Source organism: Pezoporus flaviventris, unplaced genomic scaffold (assembly GCF_033815535.1).
Source record: "Pezoporus flaviventris isolate CSIRO_AGI_PZ_B2104156 unplaced genomic scaffold, CSIRO_AGI_Pfla_v1 ptg000036l, whole genome shotgun sequence".
Classification (NCBI taxonomy): Eukaryota; Metazoa; Chordata; class Aves; order Psittaciformes; family Psittacidae; genus Pezoporus; species Pezoporus flaviventris.
Genome location: NW_026892584.1, coordinates 39,191,837 through 39,213,832, shown reverse-complemented (window position 1 = coordinate 39,213,832; position 21,996 = coordinate 39,191,837). Strand labels below are relative to the sequence as shown.

At 45.4% G+C, this 21,996-nt stretch overlaps 1 long non-coding RNA gene across 1 annotated transcript; it reads right to left on the bottom strand.

Annotated features, from left to right (window-relative positions):
* Window positions 1-5,305: 5,305 nt before the first annotated feature.
* On the bottom strand, window positions 5,306-20,064 carry LOC133274797 (uncharacterized). Its single transcript, XR_009745275.1, has 2 exons — window positions 19,972-20,064; window positions 5,306-5,834 (listed from the first exon to the last, which is right to left on the bottom strand). It is a non-coding gene; the product is annotated as an uncharacterized LOC133274797 (long non-coding RNA).
* Window positions 20,065-21,996: the final 1,932 nt, after the last annotated feature.

Here is a 21,996-nt window from a genome sequence, read left to right as displayed (position 1 = left end):
ACGCTAAGTGACTACTCATGCTAAATAAAACCACTTAGTCAAAAAATACTCAGTTAAAGGAATTCAGCTAACTAATCTTTAACCGCAGAGAGACTTTTTTGAGATGTGTCTTTGGTGGCAACATTAAAATGGAAGCTTTCAATCAGCTGCAATGCTTTTCTTCACAGATCAGTTTGGTTTCGTGTCCGCAATAATGGAAATGATGTTATTTTCTGTTTTCCAATAATACCTTTATAGCATTATGCTATTTTTCATTTTCAGATAATATTTGCAATGATAAGACAGAAGTCGAGCCAAAGCAGGGAGACAACTTGATTGAAAGACGATTTCCCTTGCAGTGAATGAGTGACCTTTCTTAAAAAGTTTAGAACCTGTGCTGGAAAATCATTCATTCATTTTATCAAGTGATAAAAAAGTAGCTTCAACTTTGACTTGTTGCCAGCATCTCTGCTCCTCTCATTCAATTTTTGCATAATACATGAACTAACTATATTAGTTGATAAGAGCTGTTAGTGGTGTAAAATCAAACAACATACTTTGACAATTTCAGGATCTGGATATGAGAAAACTAATCCTGAGATGTCTGAATCTTGTTGATTTTCCTCTGCACCCTTTTTTGGTGTCCTGGGTTCAGCAGTAGCAGTCATTTTTCTCCTTCTTGGTAGCTGGTGCAGTGCAGTGTTTTGACTTTCGGCCTGGGAACAGAACTGATAACAAGGATGTTTTGGTTTGGCCAAGGACTTTGTGAGCCTCATGCTCTGCCAGGGAGGAGGGGAAGCCAGGAGGAAGCAGAGACAGGACACCTGACCCAAACTGACCAAAGAGGTATTCCATACCACAGCACGTCATGCCCAGGATGTAACGGGGAGTTAGCCGGAAGGGCTGGGACTGCAGGGTTGGAGGAGGTATGGGTCGGTGCTTGGTTGGGCTGGGGGGGGCGAGTTATCGGTCAGCTGGTGGTGAGGTGATGTATTCTCTTCCCTTGTTATTTCCTTTATCATTGTTATTATTGGTAGTAGCAGCAGTGATTTGCGTTATACCTTAGTTACTAAACTGTTCTTATCTCAACCCATGGGAGTTGCATTCTTTTTGACTCTCCTCTCTGCCCCTCTGGGAGTAGGGGGAGGGCAAGAAGGGGGGGAAGTGAGTGAATGAGTTGTCTGGTTTGGTTTAAACCATGACAATTGGTCACTAGCAGTAAAAGAGATTAAAACAATTAGGAGTTTCCACAGCAAATGAAACTACTCTTCCATATGTCATTATAGCAGATGCATGCAAACTCTACAGTTTCTCCTTCTCCACCAACTTAGTGAAACCCATCCAGATACAGCCTTTGCAGTAGTTTGAACTTAAAGGAGGAAGGCAAAACAGGAAATACGAAAGTATAACCGCTAACCAAGGACAGCCTTAGAAGAGCCATAGACAAAATTCCATTGTTCCCTTCCCCTTCCTTTACCCTTTCTACTCATTTTATCATACACAAGTACGCTGGTCCTCTCTTTCTTTAGTAAAAGATAAATCACTAGTTCTGTACCTCAGGGACGGATGCCATGGGTAATATTCTTCAAGACCTTCACTAATGAGCTGGATCACTGTATGGAGTGCATACTCAGCAAGTCTGTAGATAATAACAAAACTGGGAGGGGTGTTTCATACACTGAATGGTTGTGCTGCTATTTCGGGAGACCTTGACAGTCTGAAGAAATGGACAGATGGGAATGAAGTTCAAAAAAAGTCAGTGCAAAAGAATTCCTGCACTTGTGGAGGGATAACTCATGGTCTGGTAGAGGCTGGGTGTAATCAAGATGGAAAGCAGATTTTCAAAGGACCTGAAGCTCCTGGTAGGCAAGACGTTGAACATGAGCCAGCAATGTGCTAAAGAAACTAATGTTCTCACAGAAGTGAAGGGGAAGGTCAACAGCATCCTCAGCTGCATTAGGATTACTGTTGCCAGCAGGTCAATGAAAGCAATTCTTTCTCTCTACTCAGCCCTGGTGACACACATGTGGGGAACTCTGGACTCTCCAGTACAAAGGAAGCTTACTAGAATTAGTTTGGTGAAGGGCAATGAGTATGATGAAAGGTTTAGAGCATATATCCTATATAGAAAGCCTGGGTCAACTGGGATTGTTTAGAGAACAGTCTTAGGGTGGGGATCTTAGCTATCTGCATAAGAACCTGATGGAGAGGAGAAAAGAAGATGGAGCCAAACTCTTAGTGGTACAGTGACAGGATGAGAGACAATGGGTGCAAACTGAAATAAAGGAAATTCCCGTTAAACATAAGGAAAGATCTTATTGTGAAATTGGCTGAACACTGGCAAAACTGCCCCTGACAAGATGTCAGAACATGGCCTACCTCTGCACAGGCCTTGAATCGTTTTAAGTATTTCAGGATTTTCAAAGAAATGTGAGGCTTCTCCTTAGAATGTCTGATTCAGTGATGTCAATGTGTCATCCTTCTGTGTCTAATAATCTCATCTAAATTAGAGTACTTTATACTGGCCTGACTATATTTTGGCATATATGTATTGGTGCAATTAATTTATTAATTTTCTTTATCTTTAGTTTGCAAGCTTAAAACAGATAATATATTTTTCTTACAATATGCTATATACCTCATTAGGCTCTTTCCCACAGAAGTGTGGACCAGATGATCTTTTAAGGTCCCTTCCAATCTGGCCTGTTCAATTCTATGATGCCACTTCCCCCTTCACGTTTTGAAAGCAGAAGCTCCTCCAGCAAACATTCTTTCCATTTCATCCCCCAAAACAGTATTTTTGAAGTGAAAATGAGAAACAAAGAACTTGACATAGCAACGTTCACTGCTGCCAAAAGATTGTAACGAAGGCAGCTTTCCATCTGAAACCAATTTTAATTAACACAGTTGAAACCATGGGTTTGAGATGTCTGAAATTCTTGAATGACCAATGCAATAACTGTAAGTACACACAGAACACCTAATCTTCATAAGTCGTTATGCAACAAAAGGTATTATTGATGGGCTATTCACTTTGTTATGTAAGGATTTGTTATTATCATGGAGTATAGTGTAGCTCACAACCCACATTCTTCAACTTTTCAACTATTTTGTGATATAATACGTTTTCCCAGTCAATAAGTCAACAAATAATTCCTGTAAGTTTCATTAAAAGTAGCTTAATAATAATTATGGCAAACTTTCTTTGGAAAAGTAATTTTCATACTAAATTTGGGGGGATTTAATTATCACCAGCAGTGAGAAGTTTACCTGGAGCAAGCTTATTCCTAGGCGTGGATTATATTTATATATTTATATATGGTGACACAATATTCAAACTTAGATATCTAAAGGTGGAATTCCTAATCCATGCACTAAGGAAAAAAAGAAGAGCATGATGATTTTAAACTGTACTTGTTCTAAGCAGTGAACAGAACACATAAGTAGAAATACAGGTAGGGAGGTGGAGAGAAGAGGAATAGAAACCACAAGAAATTAAATTGTTGCTATTTCTGGGAAACCAGTATTACAGAACTGATGAATGCTGGTTAGGTAAAAGAAGCAGCTACTCAGGAGGACTTTCTGCATGGAACTCAGGAAAACACTGAGTTGAACCATTATGTTGCATTGAAGTTAATTAAAACAGCTAGGTAAAAATAAAATAAAAGCAGCCCCAAAACACAGTGAATGATTGTGACTCAAGAAGACAAAGAGCTCGCTAGATTACTCAATATCCAGAGATAATGATAATAGGTGCAGTAGCCTAATTGTATGAAATAAAACAGCAGTAATATCAATGGTGTAATCTTACCTGAGTTTAGACAGCTGAAAACTGGGGAAGAAATAGAAATGTGGCAGAATAGAGCTCCTGTGGCTTTTTGATAAACATTTACAAGAAATGTAACTGTCTTGGTAGCCCAGACCTATGTTAGAGGGCAGTATGAAGAAACATTTCTAGGTAATACAAAACAATTGTCTATGCCACCATAATGACACATCTTTCACTCAAGATAACTAGTCCTTTCCTAAATTATTCCTAGGCAGAGCCTAAGAGTTGATACGGACAAAGGAATATAAAAAGAAAACATCTGCAAATAACTTTCCTATTTTGGAGGCTAAAAGAGATCAACAGTATGGACAAAGTTATTCTGTGCCAGTTAGCCCCAATGCTAGAGATGTTTAGTGTGTGGACGCAACCTGTCTGATTTACAATAGTAGAGCCTGCAGCCCAAATCCCAGGTGTAGTTTGCTCATCGGTTTAGTGGGACCTCAAAATTGTTAGGCTGCAGTGGTCCAGAAAAAAAATCTAAAGAACTATTTTCTTTGATTATTTACAAGGGTTGTAAGTTATTTTTTGCTAAGATTAAGGTACAATGCACCTCTATTGTGTGTTCGAAAAAAAGACTGTGCTTAGTTCAGTGAACTAGGTATTTCAAAACAGCAATGTTAATAGCAAAAAACATGGTGATCAAGCATGTTTAACATGGGACAGAGAGCTTGGCCCCTAAAGCGCTCCCTGAGAAACAGAACACTTTGCCTCATAAAGACACGTGACGAGTATAGAAGTGGAGGCTACACTGTACCGTAACTGTCAGCCAAATGTTTTGTTTGAGAAGCTACTAGGTAACCCATCCTGAGCAGAGCAGTGGGGCAGGCATTAATGGTAAAAGGCGTGATGCACGGCCAGTTGCTAACTTAAGTAAGGACTTCACAGTTAAAATTAGAACTGTCTTTTCTTTGAAACAAAGTGCACATTTGCACAGTGATGGCATTCAAGTAATGAATCCAGGAGAATCCACGCCATTTTATAAAATAAACTTTTTACATGGATAGCTTAACTCATCACTGACTGTAGGCACCTCAGGAAAGTCTGTAACAGCTACATAGCACAGTACTACATAAGCAGTTCTAGCTAAACAGCAGACAAAAGTAATATCTTTCTTAAATTGAAATTAAAGGGCAAGACTTATGAATGGAAAATTAAATTTCCCCAGTTGCACTTTGATAGTAGGTCTAGTCTAAATAAGCCTTGGTCAGAGTAAAACAGGAATCTGTCTTCCTGATACCATCTATTTCATTTATTAAGTATATTTTTCTGGAAAATGATACTTTAGATTTTATCAAAAAAGTGTAGATGAGACTCTAGTGACATAGTTTAGGGGTGGACTTGGCAGTCCTGGTGCAAAGGTTGGACTTGATAACCTTGAAGGTCTTTTGCAACCCAGTTGAGTCTATGATTCTGTAACTAGGGCTCAAGTCAAAATCTAATAAGGGTTTTTCACCTACATAAATATGAATTAACTAGATATTCTGTACTCCTGACAAATTCTGAATCTGCTGGTTCTGCATTAACTTATTTGCATTAGACAGGTAATTGCAAATACATTATTACCACAATCCAATCGTAGCAAGATACTATGCAACATTTGGGAAAATATTTCACCTCCTTGTTTGCATCAACTGACTTGATAAAGTACCTCATATGCAGTCTTAGTATTTTATTGTAAGGTTATTAGCATGCTTGGTTACTAGGATATAGGATCTGAATATCTTCAACCGGAGAAAATATGTTCTAGGAAGGAAAGTACTTTCCCTTCCTCTAAAGAAGCCTAATTTGATGTGGCACAAAGTTTCATGTGAGATATATGAAATTCTATTCACATAGGACATATAATTTTCCCCAAAGTTTCCTCTGGGGGCTGCCTCTTTGAATAGCTCTTTGTGGACCCACTAGAGCTGACTCTGTCATGCAGAGGCTCATGGAGCATTACTCAGATGATTCTGTCAGGCATTCAGCAAATTTTCTCTTGCTTCTTCTCTCTGAACGCATATCAAAAGAACAATATTGTTCATATCTGGAAAAGACGGTAATAGATTTTACAAAAAAACTACTAGCCAAATTGGGTATCAGCAAAGGAGTGAGATGAAGGGATCTGAGATTATCACAATGGCCCGGAAGCTCTCTGATACGCAACCACTCCTACAAGGCTGAGAAGGCCAAGTCTAAACACATTGCTAAAGCAAAGACATCTACTGCCCCTAAGAAAACAGTTGACGATTCAGGGCAGCAAACACAACCAGGAAATCTTCCTCTGCATACTAGTAGGTCTCAAAAAAATCCAGTGCTGACCACTTGGGTAGTACCATATTTAAATATCAGGCATTTGATTGAATTTTCAATGACAATAGCACCAAACACTTATAGAATCATATAATCATAGAATAGTTAGGGTTGGAAAGGACCTTAAGATCATCTAGTTCCAAATCCCCTGCCATGGGCAGGGACACCTCACACTAAATCATGTCATCCAAGGCTTCGTCCAACCTGGTCTTGAACACTGCCAGGGACAGAGCATTCACAACCTCCCTGGGCAACCCATTCCAGTGCCTCATCATTCTAACAGTAAAGAATTTCTTCCTTACATACAATCTAAACTTCCCCTGCTTAAGTTTGAACCCGTTACCCCTTGTCCTGTCACTAAAGTTCCTAATGAAGAGCCCCTCCCCAGCATCCCTATAGGCCCCCTGCTGGTCATGCTCCTCTTGATGCAGCCCAGGATACACTTGGCTTTCTGGGCTACGAGAGCACAGTGAAGCCGGCTCATGTTCATTTTCTCATCAACCAACACCCCCAATTCCTTCTCTGCAGGGTTGCTCTGAATCTCTTCTCTGCCCAACCTGTAGCTGTGCCTGGGATTGCTCCAACCCAGGTGTAAGACCTTGTCATGGTTAAACTTCATGAGATTGGCATCAGCCCACCTCACAAGAGTGTCAAGGTCCCTCTGGATGGCATTCCTTCCCTTCAGTCTATCAACCAAACCACACAGTTTGGTATCATCAGCAAACTTGCTGAGGGCGCACTGAATCCCACTGTCCATGTCACCGACAAAGATGTTAAACAAGACCGGTCCCAGCACTGATCCCTGAGGGACACCACTCGTTATTGGTCTCCAGCCTGACATTGAGCCATTGACCACAACTCTTTGTGTGCAGAAATCCAGACAGTTCTTTATCCACTGGGTGGTCCACCTATCAAATTGATGTCTCTCCAATTTAGAGACAAGGATATCGTGTGGTACAGTGTTGAACACTTCGCACAAGTCCAGGTAGATGACATCAACTGCTCTATAGCTGTCCATCCATTCCGTAGCCCCATCATAAAAGGCCACCATATTGGTCAGGTGGGATTTCCCCTTAGTGAAGCTATGCTGGCTGTCACCAAGCACCTTGCTGTTTTTCATGTGCCTTAGCATGCCTTCCAGGAGAATCTGCTCCAAGATTTTGCCAAGATTTTTCACCTCTCACAGAAGTGAGACTGACTGGTCTGTAATTCCCCGGGTCATCCATTTTCCCCTTCTTGAAAATGGGGGTTATATTTCCCTTTTTCCAGTCATCAGGAACTTCACCTGACTGCCATGGTCTTTCAAATATGATGGCCAGTGTCTTAGCAACTTCATTTGCCAGCTCCTTCAGGACCCGCGGATGGATTTCATCAGGTTCCATGGACTTGTGTACATTCAGGTTTTTAAGATGGTCTTGAACCAGTTCCTCTCCTACAGTGGGCCCAAGGTCTTCATTCTCACAGTCCCTGCGTCTGCCGTCCAAGACTTGGGTGGTGTGGTCAGAGCCTTTGCCAGTGAAGACTGAGGCAAAGAAGTCATTCAGAACCTCAGCCTTCTCCAAATCCAGGGTAGCCAGATAACCCACAATAGCTTCCTGAGGGGGCCTACATTCTCCCTAGTCTGTTTTTTATTTGCTATGTACCTGTAGAATCCCTTTATGTTTTCCTGAACATCCCTAGCCAAGTTTAATTCTAACTGAGCCTTAGCTTTCCTAACCTGGTCCCTAGCTTCTCGGACAACATCCCTGTACTCTTCCCAGGCCGCCTGTCCTTGCTTCCACTTATTATAAGCCTCCTTTTTCAACTGAATTTTCCTCAGCAGCTCCTTATCCATCCAAGCAGGTCTCTTGGCCCTCCTGCTGCACCTCCTTCTAGATGAGATGCAACACTCCTGAGCTTGCAGCAGGTGATACTTGAATATCAACCAACAGTCTTCGGCCCCCCTGCCCTCTAGGGCTGTATCCCATGGAACCTTACTAAGCAGGTTCCTGAAGAGGCCAAAGTCTGCTCATTTGAAGTCCAGGGCAGTGAGCTTGCTGCACTCTCCTCTCACTGTCCTGAGGATCTCGGCTTCGACCATCTCATGATCGCTGCATCCAAGGCTGCCCTGAAGCGTCACATTTCCAACGAGCCCTTCCCTGTTGGTGAGCACAAGGTCAAGCATGGCACCTCTCCTTGTCGGCTCCTCTATTACTTGCAGAAGGAAGTTGTCTTCTATACAATCGAGGAACCTCCTGGATTGATTGTGCCGGGCCGTACCGTCATTCCAACAGATGTCAGGGTGGTTGAAGTCACCCATGAGAACAAGGGCCTGCGAACATAAGGCTTTTCCTATCTGTCTATGGAGTGCTTCATCCGCAGGTTCTCCTTGATCAGGCGGTCTGTAACAGATCCCCACAGTAATGTCTCCCATAGCTGTATTCCCTTTAACCCTGACCCACAAACTCTCTGTGGACTGCTCACCTGTCCCCAGACAGAGTTCCATACTCTCCAGCCTATCATAAAGGGCAACTCCCCTCCCCGCCTGCCAGGCCTGTCTTTTCTAAAGCCTGTAACCTTCCATTCCAACACTCCAGTCATAGGAGCCATCCCACCATGTTTCTGCGATGCCTATTATATCATACCCCCATAGACGTGCACACATCTCTAATTCCTCTTCTTTGTTCCCCATGCTACGGGCATTTGTATAGAGGCATCTGATCCAAGTTCCATCTGAAGCCGGCTCATTGGCTGGAGCGGCTGGGATCTCTCTACATTGCTCCAAGCATTTATTATAGGTTCTGGCAACTGACTGGGTGAGTTGGAATGGAATGATGCTCCACTCCCCCAACACATCTGGTTTAAAGCCTCCTTGACCAGTCTGGGAAGCCTCCTAACAAAACTGCTCTTTCCCTTAGCAGCAGCTCCACCAGCCCCCACTAGACCTGGCCTACAAGCTTGGGTCCCATGTTCAAGACACCCAAACCCCTGACTATGACACCACCCTTTTAACCAGTTATTAACCTGGCTAATCCTCCTAGCTTTTTTTAGGTCCTCCCCTGTACCCTGGAGAATTGATGAAAAGACCACCTGAGCTCCAGAGCCCCTAACCACCTCTCCCAGGGCTCTGTAGTCCTTCTTTATGTTCCCCAGGGTACTACTATCTATATCCCTAGCACCCACATGTCTCACCAGGAGTGGGTAATAGTCCGTGGGACTTACTAGAGCAGTCAGCCTCTCTGCCACATCCCTGATCCGTGCCCCTGGTAGGCAACACACCTCCCTTGAGACGGGGTCTGGCCGGCAGACGAGTGTTTCTGTCCCTTTCAGTGTACAATCCCCTACTACTATGACCCACCGCTTTTTCCTAGCAGCACCAGTAGAGATCTTTAGCAGTGCACCAGCCGCTTGTTTCTGGTTCGAGTGCGCTTCCTCATTAGCCCCCCGCAGGACCCCAAAGCGGCTCTGCGTGGAGACAGGGGATTTAGGGGGAAGCCCCTTGCATTTCACTGTCCTTTTCCTCCTTTCTTTGTTGTTTTTTTGTTTGATTGGTTTGGTGTTTTTTTGTCACTAATTCCCAGCTTCCCAGGTTAACGGCCTCCTTCTTTCCTTCATGAGCTAGAGGGGAAGCTTGAAGCCCCTACAGAGTTTGGGCCTGGAGCAAGCATTCCTGCTTCCTCTCAGCTTCCCTGACATCTCGCAGTCTATTAATAGCATCCCGCAGCTCAGCCCCTGCTGCAGGACCTCCACCAGGGAGCACCGAGTGCAGCCCTGCCCATTGTGCACCCTCCCCTCACCAGACCAGTGCAGGCACTCTCTACACCCAGAGCTCTGCACTGCAGCCTCCCCTCTCATCGGCTCTCTCTGGGTGCCTACGCTGCCACCTCCGGGGCAGCCCGAGCAGAGCTCCCGGACCGGGCCCCGGTCACAGGACGAGCGCTCACGTCCCAGCATCAACTGCCGCACCGCGCTCCTGGTCTCTCCCGCTCCCTGGGGCAGGTTTTTAACCAATCAGGGCTGGTGCCGCTCCTCCTGGCTCCGCCCCCCGAGAGTCAGCTGCTCGCTCTCGTCGGCTGAGCTGCCGGCTCCTGGTCAGGTGCTGTCAAGGACTCGAGGCTCCCTCGGTGGCTGTTGCCGCTCTGAGCTGAGGCTCCTGGATGCTGAGCTTCCCCCTGCTCCGGTGTTATCACACACAGTATCACAGTATGTTAGAGATTGGAAGGGACCTCGAAAGATCATCTAGTCCAATCCCCCTGCCGGAGCAGGAACACCTAGATAATGTTACACAGGAATGCGTCCAGGCGGGTTTTGAATGTCTCCAGGGAAGGAGACTCCACAACCTCCCTGGGCAGCCTGTTCCAGTGTTCCGTCACCCTCACTGAGAAGAAGTTTCTTCTCAAGTTTAAGTGGAACCTCTTGTGTTCCAGTTTGTACCCATTACCCCTTGTCCTATCATTGTTTGCCACTGAGTAGAGCCTGGCTCCGTCCTCGTGACACTCCCCCTTTATATATTTATAGACACTGATAAGGTCACCCCTCAGTCTCCTCTTCTCCAAACTATAGAGACCCAGCTCCCTCAGTCTTTCCTCATAAGGGAGATGTTCCACTCCCTTAATCATCTTTGTTGCCCTGCGCTGGACTCTCTCCAGCAGCTCCCTGTCCTTCTTGAACTGAGGGGCCCAGAACTGGACACAATATTCCAGATGCGGTCTCACCAGGGCAGAGTAGAGGGGAAGGAGGACCTCTCTTGACCTACTAACCACCGCCCTTCTAATACACCCCAGGATGCCATTGGCCTTCTTAGCCACAAGGGCACAGTGTTGGCTCATGGTCATCCTGTTGTCCACTAGGACCCCCAGGTCCCTCTCCCCTACACTGCTCTCTAACAGGTCGTTCCCCAACCTATACTGGAACCTGGGGTTGTTCCTGCCCAGATGCAGGACTCTACACTTTCCCTTGTTATATTTCATCAAGTTACTCCCTGCCCAACTCTCCAGCCTATCCAGGTCTCGCTGGATGGCAGCACAGCCTTCTGGCGTATCAGCCACTCCTCCCAGCTTAGTGTCATCAGCAAACTTGCTGATTGTACACTCAATTCCCTCATCTAAATCATTGATGAATATATTAAATAATACCGGTCCCAGTACTGACCCTTGAGGCACTCCACTAGTTACAGGCCTCCAACTAGACTCAGCCCCATAGACTACAACTCTCTGGCTTCTCTCCTTCAGCCAGTTCGCAGTCCACCTCACTACCTGATCATCCAGTCCACACTTCCTCATTTTAGCCGTGAGGATGCTGTGGGAGACTGTGTCAAATGCTTTGCTGAGGTCAAGGTAGACCACATCCATCGCTCTGCCATCATCCATCCACCGTGTTATTTCCTCATAAAAGGCTAAGAGATTGGTCAAACATGATTTCCCCCTGGTGAAGCCATGTTGACTGCCCCTCATAACCTTCTTATCCTTGATATGCCTTAAGATGGTACCAAGGATAAGGTGTTCCATCACTTTCCCAGGGATGGAGGTGAGGCTGACCGGTCTATAGTTACCCGGGTCCTCCTTCTTGCCCTTTTAGAAGACTGGAGTGACATTTGCTTTCCTCCAGTCCTCAGGCACCTCTCCCGTTTCCCAAGACTTGGTAAAGATGATGGAGAGTGGTCTAGCAATGACTTCCGCCAGTTCCCTCAGCACCCGCGGGTGCATCCCATCTGGACCCATGGATTTATGGATGTCCAGATTGCTCAACTGTTCTCTAACCCATTCCTCATCGACTAAGGCAAACCGCTCCGTCGACCTGACTTCATCTAAGGTCTCAGGGGTACAGGGCTCTTCAGGACTGCCCGCAGCAGAGTAGACAGAGACAAAGAAGGCATTCAGTAACTCTGCCATCTCTTTATCTTCTGTCACCAGGGCACCCATCCCGTTCATCAGTGGGCCTACATTGCCTCTGGTGTTAGTTTTGTCTGCCATGTATTTAAAAAAGCTCTTTTTGCTGTCCTTGACCCTTCTTGCCAGGTTTAATTCTAAGGAGGCCTTAGTCCTCCTAGCTGCCTTCCTACATCCTCTAGCAGCAGCCTTATATTCCTCCCAAGTGGCAGGCCCTCCTTCCATGACCTGTAAACTCTCCTCTTCCACTTGAGCATACCCAGCAATTCCCTATTTAGCCACGCAGGTCTCTTGGCCCTTTTCCTTGACTTCCTACGTGTCGGGATGCTCTGATCTTGAGCACGGAAAAAGCAGTCCTTGAATGTCAACCAACTATCTTGGGCCCCTTTACCTTCAAGCAGCCCTGCCCATGGGATTTCCCCTAGCAATTGCTTGAAAAGGCCAAAGTTTGCCCTGCTAAAGTCCAGGGTTGCAATTCTACTTGGTATTCTACTAGTCCTGCCACACAAGATCCTGAACTCCACCATCTCGTGGTCGCTGCAACCAAGGCAGCCCTCAACCCTTACTGCTTCGACCAGATCCTCCTTGTTAGTGAGGATGAGATCCAGCAGCGCTCCTCTCCTGGTCGGCTCATCCACCATTTGCAGGAGGAAGTTATCATCCATACACTGGAGGAACCTCCTGGACTGCGGCTGGGTTGCCGAGTGGTCCTTCCAGCAAACATCAGGGAAGTTAAAATCCCCCACGACAACCACGGCCTGTGACTGTGAGGCCGCTCTCAGCTGCCTGTAGAAGGCCTCGTCAACTTCCTCACCCTGATCCGGTGGTCTGTAACAGACACCTACAACAGTATCCCCCCTGCCAGCCTGCCCCTTAATTCTCACCCACAGACTCTCAACTCGCTCATCATCTGTCCCTGGACAGAACTCGGTGCACTGTAGTTCCTCCCGCACATAAAGAGCAACTCCACCACCCCGCCTGGCTGGCCTGTCTTTCCTGAAAAGGACATAGCCTTCCATGACTATATTCCAGTTATGTGAGCTGTCCCACCACGTCTCTGTAATTGCCACCAGATCATAATCTCCTGACTTAACACAGGTTTCCAACTCCTCCTGCTTATTTCCCATGCTGCGCGCATTGGTGTACAGGCATTTCAGGGAGCGAGCTGAGCACACCGATTTCACCCTAGGATTGTAGGAGGCCTCCCAGTCTTCATTAATTCTGGAGCACTGCCCCACTGGGGCAAGCCCAGCTACAACCCCATCCCCCTTTGAATCTAGTTTAAAGCTCTCCAAATGAGCCCTGCTAATTCGTGCCCCAGCATCCTTTTCCCTCTGTGAGACAAACCTTTCTCACTTGTCATTGTCCAGACTGGTGCCCTATAAAACCAGCCGTTATCAAAGAATCCAAAGCCCTGCCTGTAGCACCAGTCTCGAAGCCAATTGTTCATGAACTGAATCTTCCCATTCCTTCCCACATCAGTGGAAGATGGAAGGAGAGAGGAGAAGATCACTTGAGCCCCAGACTCTTTCACCATCCGCCCCAAGGCCCTGTAGTCTTTCTTCATCCCCCTCAGACTGCGGGAAGCAGCTTCCTCCCCACCTGTCTGGAAGACCAGCAGCGGGTAATAGTCTGTCAGGTGCACCAGGTTGGGGAGCGCCCTGGTGATATCCCTGATCCGGGCTCCAGGCAGACTACACACTTCCCTATGATGAGGGTCAACTCTGCATATCGGGCCCTCTGTTCCTCTCAGATGGGAATCCCCTACTACAATGACCCTTCTTTCTTTCTTAACAGAGGCAGTCTTGAGGTGCAAAGTCGACTCCCTTTTCCTATGTGGCCTTGTGGGCTGGCCTTGCCCCACATTCTCACCTACCTCTCCTTCAAGATCCAGGGCCTCGAACCTATTACGGAGGGACACCTGGGGAAGCAGGGCAGGAAGGGGGGAGGGTTTCCCACGACGTCGAACTGGAACTCGCTTCCAACCCTCATCGGCTTTTTGGTCCCCTACCTCTGCGCAACAGCTACAGGGCAGGGGCTGCCTCGGGCCATCCCCCTCTGTGTGAGAAGGCAGGGGGTCCTTCCCCTTTTGGGGGGTATCTCCCTGGAACCGTTTCGACTGGCCCGCCAGGGAGTTACTCCACCAGTCGATCTCCCTTTCACACTCCCTGATGGTCCTCAGGGTCTCAACCTCCTCCTTAAGTCTTGCCACCAGGCTAAGCAGATCTTCTACCTGCTCACACCTCACGCAGGTGGAATGCTGTCCTCCCTCCCCCGGCAGCAGCAGGCTCTGGCACTCCCTGCACCCAGAGACCTGAACAGCCACGGTCTGGGACAGGGTCTCTGTCTGAGTTGCTGCAGTCACCTTACTGCAAGCTCTCTTTCTGGAGGCAACCATATTGGTGCGCAGTCTGGGACACCAGCAACACGACCTGCTTGTTCCTCCCTGTGCCCGCTGGGCAGCGACCGGTCGCTGTCCTCTCAAAGGCTTTTTCAAGGCAAGCAGCAGGGGAGTGGTCGCCGTCACCGTGGGAACGCCCCCCGCCACGTCAGCCTCTCTCTCGCAAGGGCTGCTGGGGCTTGGGGGATCGGGAGATGTCGGGAATCGCGATGTCTGTGCGCTATCCCCTCTGATTTTCCTAATCTCCGTTGACCCTCGCGTCGCTGAAGCGTGCCGGCTGTGGCTCTAGCTAGGCTAGCTCCGATCAGCGTCTGCTCTTGAGCTACTCACCTCAGTAACTGACACTTCTGAAAACTGGCCTACTCTAATGTCATGCAACTGTTTGAAATACTTAAGTTTGCATTCAGATCAGCAAAGCAACCTCATCCAAATTGCCCTGAAAACATCAGTATTTCTATATGATAAGTACACTAGACTAGATGAGAATTTAGCAATTTTCTCCATGAATCCATCCTTTCGGTCTTCCTTCTTGTTTAACACAAAATTATAATACACATATGCTAATCTCTTTAAGCAGTTCCTTCTAGCTGCTAGATTGCCACTCTTAGTCTGTGGTCTACTATATTACTTAAGGCAAATTTTAGAAATTTTGAAGATAGTTCATTTACAACCAGACAACCATTTCTGTTCATTCTAGGATTTGATATAGTGCTAGTCCATAGCTACTGTGTTCTTCAAGCACTACTATGTCTCAAGTAACATGCTTAGCCATACCTGGGAGCTCTGAAATGCTGCTCTAAACTTAATAGACATGTTAATATTCCTCAGCTTCCTCCTTCTCTCTCTTTTTCAAACTCAAAAATCACAATATATTCTGCAGGGAAAAAACGGCCCCAAAGGTGAAATCCCACAAATTCTGTGTAAAATATAATTTTATCCAACCTTCTAACAATACAAGATTCATTTTACTTTTCTTAGTAGGAATGCAAGTAGAAATTGTTAGTCCTCAGAATCATAATATCATAGAATGGTATTAAGTATCATCTTTAGTATAATCTAGTTCCAACTAGACTTTAAGTATCATCTAGTTCCAACCCCCACTACCGTGGGCAGGGACACCTCACACTAGACCAGGTTGCTCCAAGCCCTGTCCAACCTGACCTTAAACACTGCCAGGGATGCAGCATTCACAACTTCCTTGAGCAACCTGTGCCAGTGTCTCACCACCGTCACAGTAAAGAATTTCTTCCTTATATTTGACCTAAATTTCTCCTGTTTACTTTTGAGCAATCTTGGAGCAACATACTGTTATCAAAGTGAAAACTCAGCTTTCCCCATAAACAAATTTTCTCCTCTCAGAAACACTTTGATTCACAATTCTATCAATCAAAATAAACATTAACACTCAAATTAAATACTCAAATACAAGCCCTATGATTGACAAGAGGGAAGGTAAGAGAAAGCATCCCATATAACGAAACAAATAAAAAAAATGTAATAATGACAGTCACTGTTTTGTTGGTCCACTATCTATCATTATAATCCATCATCAATATCTGAATACTTTTACCAGACTGATTTTCAATTTCTATTCTGTATCTTTTAATGCAGCCTACTTCGTTATAATCCCCTTGACAGCACAGAAGTAAGAGATGATCTTTTTAGCTACCAGAAATGAAAGATATTTCAGCAGAAGAAAGCCTCTTTAAACAATGTATTTCTTCAGGGAAATTCGTCAAGGACAGGAGCAGTAGCAAAGTAATTGTTCAGGAGTTGAGAAATGAAATATAGAGTGTAAATTACAGCTTTGCTAAAATCCATGTGGAAGACTGAAATGCCACACCGTGTGGCAGACTTCTAATAAGGCACCAGGACAATCACGAATGGGAAATCTGTCAGTTCGATCACAAGTTCAGGCTAAATTTCTGAAGCTCCTTGAATTTTGTTGAAGATTGGACATTGAAAATTAATCTGAACATTTCCATTTGGATGATGAAATTTTGAGTCTCCTCATTGCTACAAACATAATAAAGCTTATTAAAATTATCTCAAGTATGTATGCACCTATAGGGGATCACCTACAGTTTGCATTTTGGAGTTTAAGCATTTCTGCAGCAGATGCTACTACTTTTCCTCAGTAAAATAAAAACATGTTCAACAGTGACTTGGTTTAGTCTAGATCAGCACTTTCAACACATTAAGTCTATCTGGAGCTGAATCATGGTTTTCAGGGGTTATGTTGTTTACACGGTATCCTGAAATACCTTTAAAGTATAAATTGCAATGTGGAAAAGACACCATTTCCAGCTAATGAAAACTAGTTTTATGAGTCAGGCATGACACTGATTAATTACAGTTTAAAATTAACATTGGATTTTTGTTTCAAGGTTTCATACTTCTATATCAGTTGCAACATCTAGCAGTTATTCCTGATAAAGCACGGCTTCCTATTTTTATAAGTGAAATCCAAGAATCACATGATTCCATATCTGAAATTAAAATAAACTGTGGGGTATTTAAACTATAGAACATGTTAGAAGACTGAGAGATGAAGAAAATGGACTGGTTTACATGATAGGTGTATAAACATTTGAAAAATTCTTTTCTCTATATGAATTACCTGGGAGAAATCCCATGGGCAAGGCTGTTTGAAGGTAAAGGGGCCCAAGATAGTTGGTTGACATTCAAAGATTGCTTTTTCCGAGCTCAAGATCAGAGCATCCCGACACGTAGGAAGTCAAGGAAGAGGGCCAGGAGACCAGCATGGCTAAATAGGGAATTGCTGGGTATGCTCAAGTGGAAGAGGAGAGTTTACAGGTCATGGAAGGAGGGACTGGCCACTTGGGAGAAATATAAGGCTGCTGCTAGAGGATGTAGGAAGGCAGCTAGGATGACTAAGGCCTCCTTAGAATTAAACCTGGCGAGAAGGGTCAAGGACAGCAAAAAGAGCTTTTCAAATACATGGCAGATAAAACTAACACCAGAGGCAATGTAGGCCCACTGATGAACAGGATGGGTGCCCTGGTGACAGAAGATACAGAGATGGCAGAGTTACTGAATGCCTTCTTTGTCTACTCTGCTGCAGGCAGTCCTGAAGAGCCCTGTACCCCTGAGACCTTAGATGAAGTCAGGTCGACGGAGCGGTTTGCCTTAGTCGATGAGGAATGGGTTAGAGAACAGTTGAGCAATCTGGACATCCATAAATCCATGGGTCCAGATGGGATGCACCCACGGGTGCTGAGGGAACTGGTGGAAGTCATTGCTAGACCACTCTCCATCATCTTTACCAAGTCTTGGGAAACGGGAGAGGTGCCTGAGGACTGGAGGAAAGCAAATGTCACTCCAGTCTTCAAAAAGGGCAAGAAGGAGGACCCGGGCAACTATAGACCGGTCAGCCTCACCTCCATCCCTGGGAAAGTGATGGAACACCTTATCCTTGGTACCATCTTAAGGCATATCAAGGATAAGAGGGTTATGAGGGGCAGTCAACATGGCTTCACCAGGGGGAAATCATGTTTGACCAATCTCTTAGCCTTTTATGAGGAAATAACACGGTGGATGGATGATGGCAGAGTGGTGGATGTGGTCTACCTTGACCTCAGCAAAGCATTTGACACAGTCTCCCACAGCATCCTCACGGCTAAAATGAGGAAGTGTGGACTGGATGATCAGGTAGTGAGGTGGACTGCGAACTGGCTGAAGGAGAGAAGCCAGAGAGTTGTAGTCTATGGGGCTGAGTCTAGTTGGAGGCCTGTAACTAGTGGAGTGCCTCAAGGGTCAGTACTGGGACCGGTATTATTTAATATATTCATCAACGATTTAGATGAGGGAATTGAGTGTACTATCAGCAAGTTTGCTGATGACACTAAGCTGGGAGGAGTGGCTGACACGCCAGAAGGCTGTGCTGCCATCCAGCGAGACCTGGACAGGCTGGAGAGTTGGGCAGGGAGTAACTTGATGAAATATAACAAGGGAAAGTGTAGAGTCCTGCATGTGGGCAGGAACAACCCCAGGTTCCAGTATAGGCTGGGGAACGACCTGTTAGAGAGCAGTGTAGGGGAGAGGGACCTGGGGGTCCTAGTGGACGCCAGGATGACCATGAGCCAACACTGTGCCCTTGTGGCTAAGAAGGCCAATGGCATCCTGGGGTGATTTAGAAGGGGGGTGGTTAGTAGGTCGAGAGAGGTCCTCCTTCCCCTCTACTCTGCCCTGGTGAGACCGCATCTGGAGTATTGTGTCCAGTTCTGGGCCCCTCAGTTCAAGAAGGACAGGGAGCTGCTGGAGAGAGTCCAGCGCAGGGCAACGAAGATGATTAGGGGAGTGGAACATCTCCCTTATGAGGAAAGACTGAGGGAGCTGGGTCTCTATAGTTTGGAGAAGAGGAGACTGAGGGGTGACCTTATCAGTGTCTATAAATATATAAAGGGGGAGTGTCACGAGGATGGAGCCAGGCTCTACTCAGTGGCAAACAATGATAGGACAAGGGGTAATGGGTACAAACTGGAACACAAGAGGTTCCACTTAAACTTGAGAAGAAACTTCTTCTCAGTGAGGGTGACGGAACACTGGAACAGGCTGCCCAGGGAGGTTGTGGAGTCTCCTTCCCTGGAGACATTCAAAACCCGCCTGGACGCATTCCTGTGTAACATTATCTAGGTGTTCCTGCTCCGGCAGGGGAATTGGACTAGATGATCTTTCGAGGTCCCTTCCAATCTCTAACATACTGTGATACTGTGATACTGTGACACACCAGAAGGCTGTGCTGCCATCCAGCGAGACCTGGACAGGCTGGAGAGTTGGGCAGGGAATAACTTGATGAAGTATAACAAGGAAAAGTGTAGAGTCCTGCATCTGGGCAGGAACAACCCCAGGTTCCAATATAGGTTGGGAAACGACCTGTTAGAGAGCAGTGTAGGGGAGAGGGACCTGGGGTTCCCAGTGGATGACAGGATGACCATGAGCCAACACTGTGCCCTTGTGGCCAAGAAGGCCAATGGCATCCGGGGGTGTATTAGAAGGGGGGTGGTTAGTAGGTCGAGAGAGGTCCTCCTTCCCCTCTACTCTGCCCTGGTGAGACCCCATCTGGAATATTGTGTCCAATTCTGGGCCCCTCAGTTCAAGAAGGACAGGGACCTGCTGGAGAGAGTCCAGCGCAGGGTAACTAAGATGATTAAGGGAGTGGAGCATCTCCCTTATGAGGAAAGACTGAGGGAGCTGGGTCTCTATAGTTTGGAGAAGAGGAGACTGAGGGCTGAGCTTATTAGTGTCTATAAATATATAAAGGGGGAGTGTCACGAGGATGGAGCCAGGCTCTACTCAGTGGCAAACAATGATAGGACAAGGGGTAATGGGTACAAACTGGAACACAAGAGGTTCCACTTAAACTTGAGAAGAAACTTCTCAGTGAGGGTGACGGAAGACTGGAACAGGCTGCCCAGGGAGGTTGTGGAGTCTCCTTCCCTGGAGACATTCAAAACTCCCCTGGACACATTCCTGTGTAACATTATCTAGGTGTTCCTGCTCCGGCAGGGGGATTGGACTAGATGATCTTTTGAGGTCCCTTCCAATCTCTAGCATACTGTGATACTGTGATACTGTGATACCTGAAGAATGTTGATCCTTAGTTGTTGCCATTTACATGGTGAGTAAGTATGGTGTTCTTTGCTGGCAGAAACAATCCATCAGTCAGTGAGAGACACTACATTTCAGCAAAGAAAATAGCCCACATTATTACCTGCAACTGTCATACTACCTGGTAGAGTGAGTTGTCATGTCCCAGTAGCAATATGTTAATGACACCTGCCCTGAAACAGAATTTTCATTTTTTCAGAGCTGATGGCTATACTTGGGTAATGGACAAGGTTAGGGTTCCATGGGGAACTTGGTGAGTTACAGCCCCTACAGATATCTGTTAGTTCTTCATATTCTCTTTTAAGGGAAAAACAGTTCAGGCTGTATATCAGGCTGTAGAACACTAAACTTATTATGTCCTACGATGAAACACGCACCCTAAAACAATCAGTATCTCTTCAGGCATCCAAGCCAGCAAGCATTATTTTGGAACTACTTGCTGATCAACTTCTTCATATCAGAGAGTGAGGATATTATGCCTAAATCACAAGTAATCTTTCCTCCCTGTAATGCATTATAATACTGTACACAATTTAATTTTTATTCTTACTTTTGCTAAAGATTATAAAACACCAGTTAGAATAAGGCTAAAAAGGCAATTCTAAGAAGTAGCTTACATTCTCTGTCATTAGAAACAAGACAGACATTTATGGTTTGGAAGGCATTAGCTAGCATGATATAAAGCTGTAAAATCTCTCTTTCCTACCTTGAAGGGTCTGAAAAAGAGACTTATTTTCAAGTGAGTCAAATTTAACAATGTACAACAAACATACTTTGCGAAAAGATGGCTAAATAAAGCTTAACAGGCATTTGAATTTCTGCAAATCGATTTGGCATCTAGAGTCTGAATTTTCTATTTTGTCTTCCCTACACCTTCTTGAAGTAATTTTAGGAGAAAAAAACAGAGAAGCAGTATTGACAACATATTGGAAAAATGTTGGTTACAGATGGTATAAAGAACACTACCTCATTGAAAATCCATGAAGACTCAAAGCAACAGACAAAAAGAATGGGATACAAAAATAGTTCTAGAAGCATTCAAGCTTAGTAACTTTATTTCCAGAGTTAATCAAATAATACACTTGAAATTTAAAGGTAGAGATTGCTAACAGGTCATGTTCTTAGCAATACTGACCCAATGTTAAGTATTTTTTGCTCCAACCTGTATCAGAGTCAATAGCTTTAACAGGGTGTTATTATATCCCCTACTTTTAATACCATTCTGAGCTTGACACCATCAAATTACTATGAGTTTTTTATGACAAAAGTAAAATATTTTGTTCCTCAAAAGCCATAGAATGAGATATTTACATGGTTGTTTGTTTGGTCTTGGGTTTGTTTTTTTTTGGTTTTTGTTTTTTTTTTTTCATAGGAGAGGCAAGTTTTACTGGAACACAAAATCTAACCTACAGGTGTCCAGACCAGCTGTCTCCCAGTGAAAAAGCGATCTCCTCACAAACATACTTGTCCTGGGTTCAGTCATTTTTCTCCTTCTTAGTAGCTGGTGCAGTGCTGTGGTTTTGACTTGTGGCCTGAGAACAGCGCTGATAACACTGATGTTTTTAGTTGTTGTTAAGTCATGTTTACTCTGACCAAGGACTTTGTGAGTCTCATGCTCTACCAGGGAGGAGGGGAAGCCCGAGGAAGCAGAGACAGGACACCTGACCCAAACTGACCAAAGAGGTATTCCATACCACAGCACGTCATGCCCAGGATGTAAACTGGGGGCAGGTACCTGGAAGGGTTAGATCACTGCTCGGTCGGGCTGGGTATTGGTCAGCAGGTGGTGAGCGGTTGTATTCTCTTCCCTTGTTATTTCCCTTATCGTTATTATTATTGGTGGTAGCAGTAGTGGTTTGTGTTATACCTTAGTTACTGGACTGTTCTTATCTCAACCCATGAGAGTTACATTCTTTCAATTCTCCTCCCCATCCCTCTGGGAGCAGGGTGGGGAGGAAGGGGGAAAGCTTAAAATGACTGATGTGCAAATAGCAGGC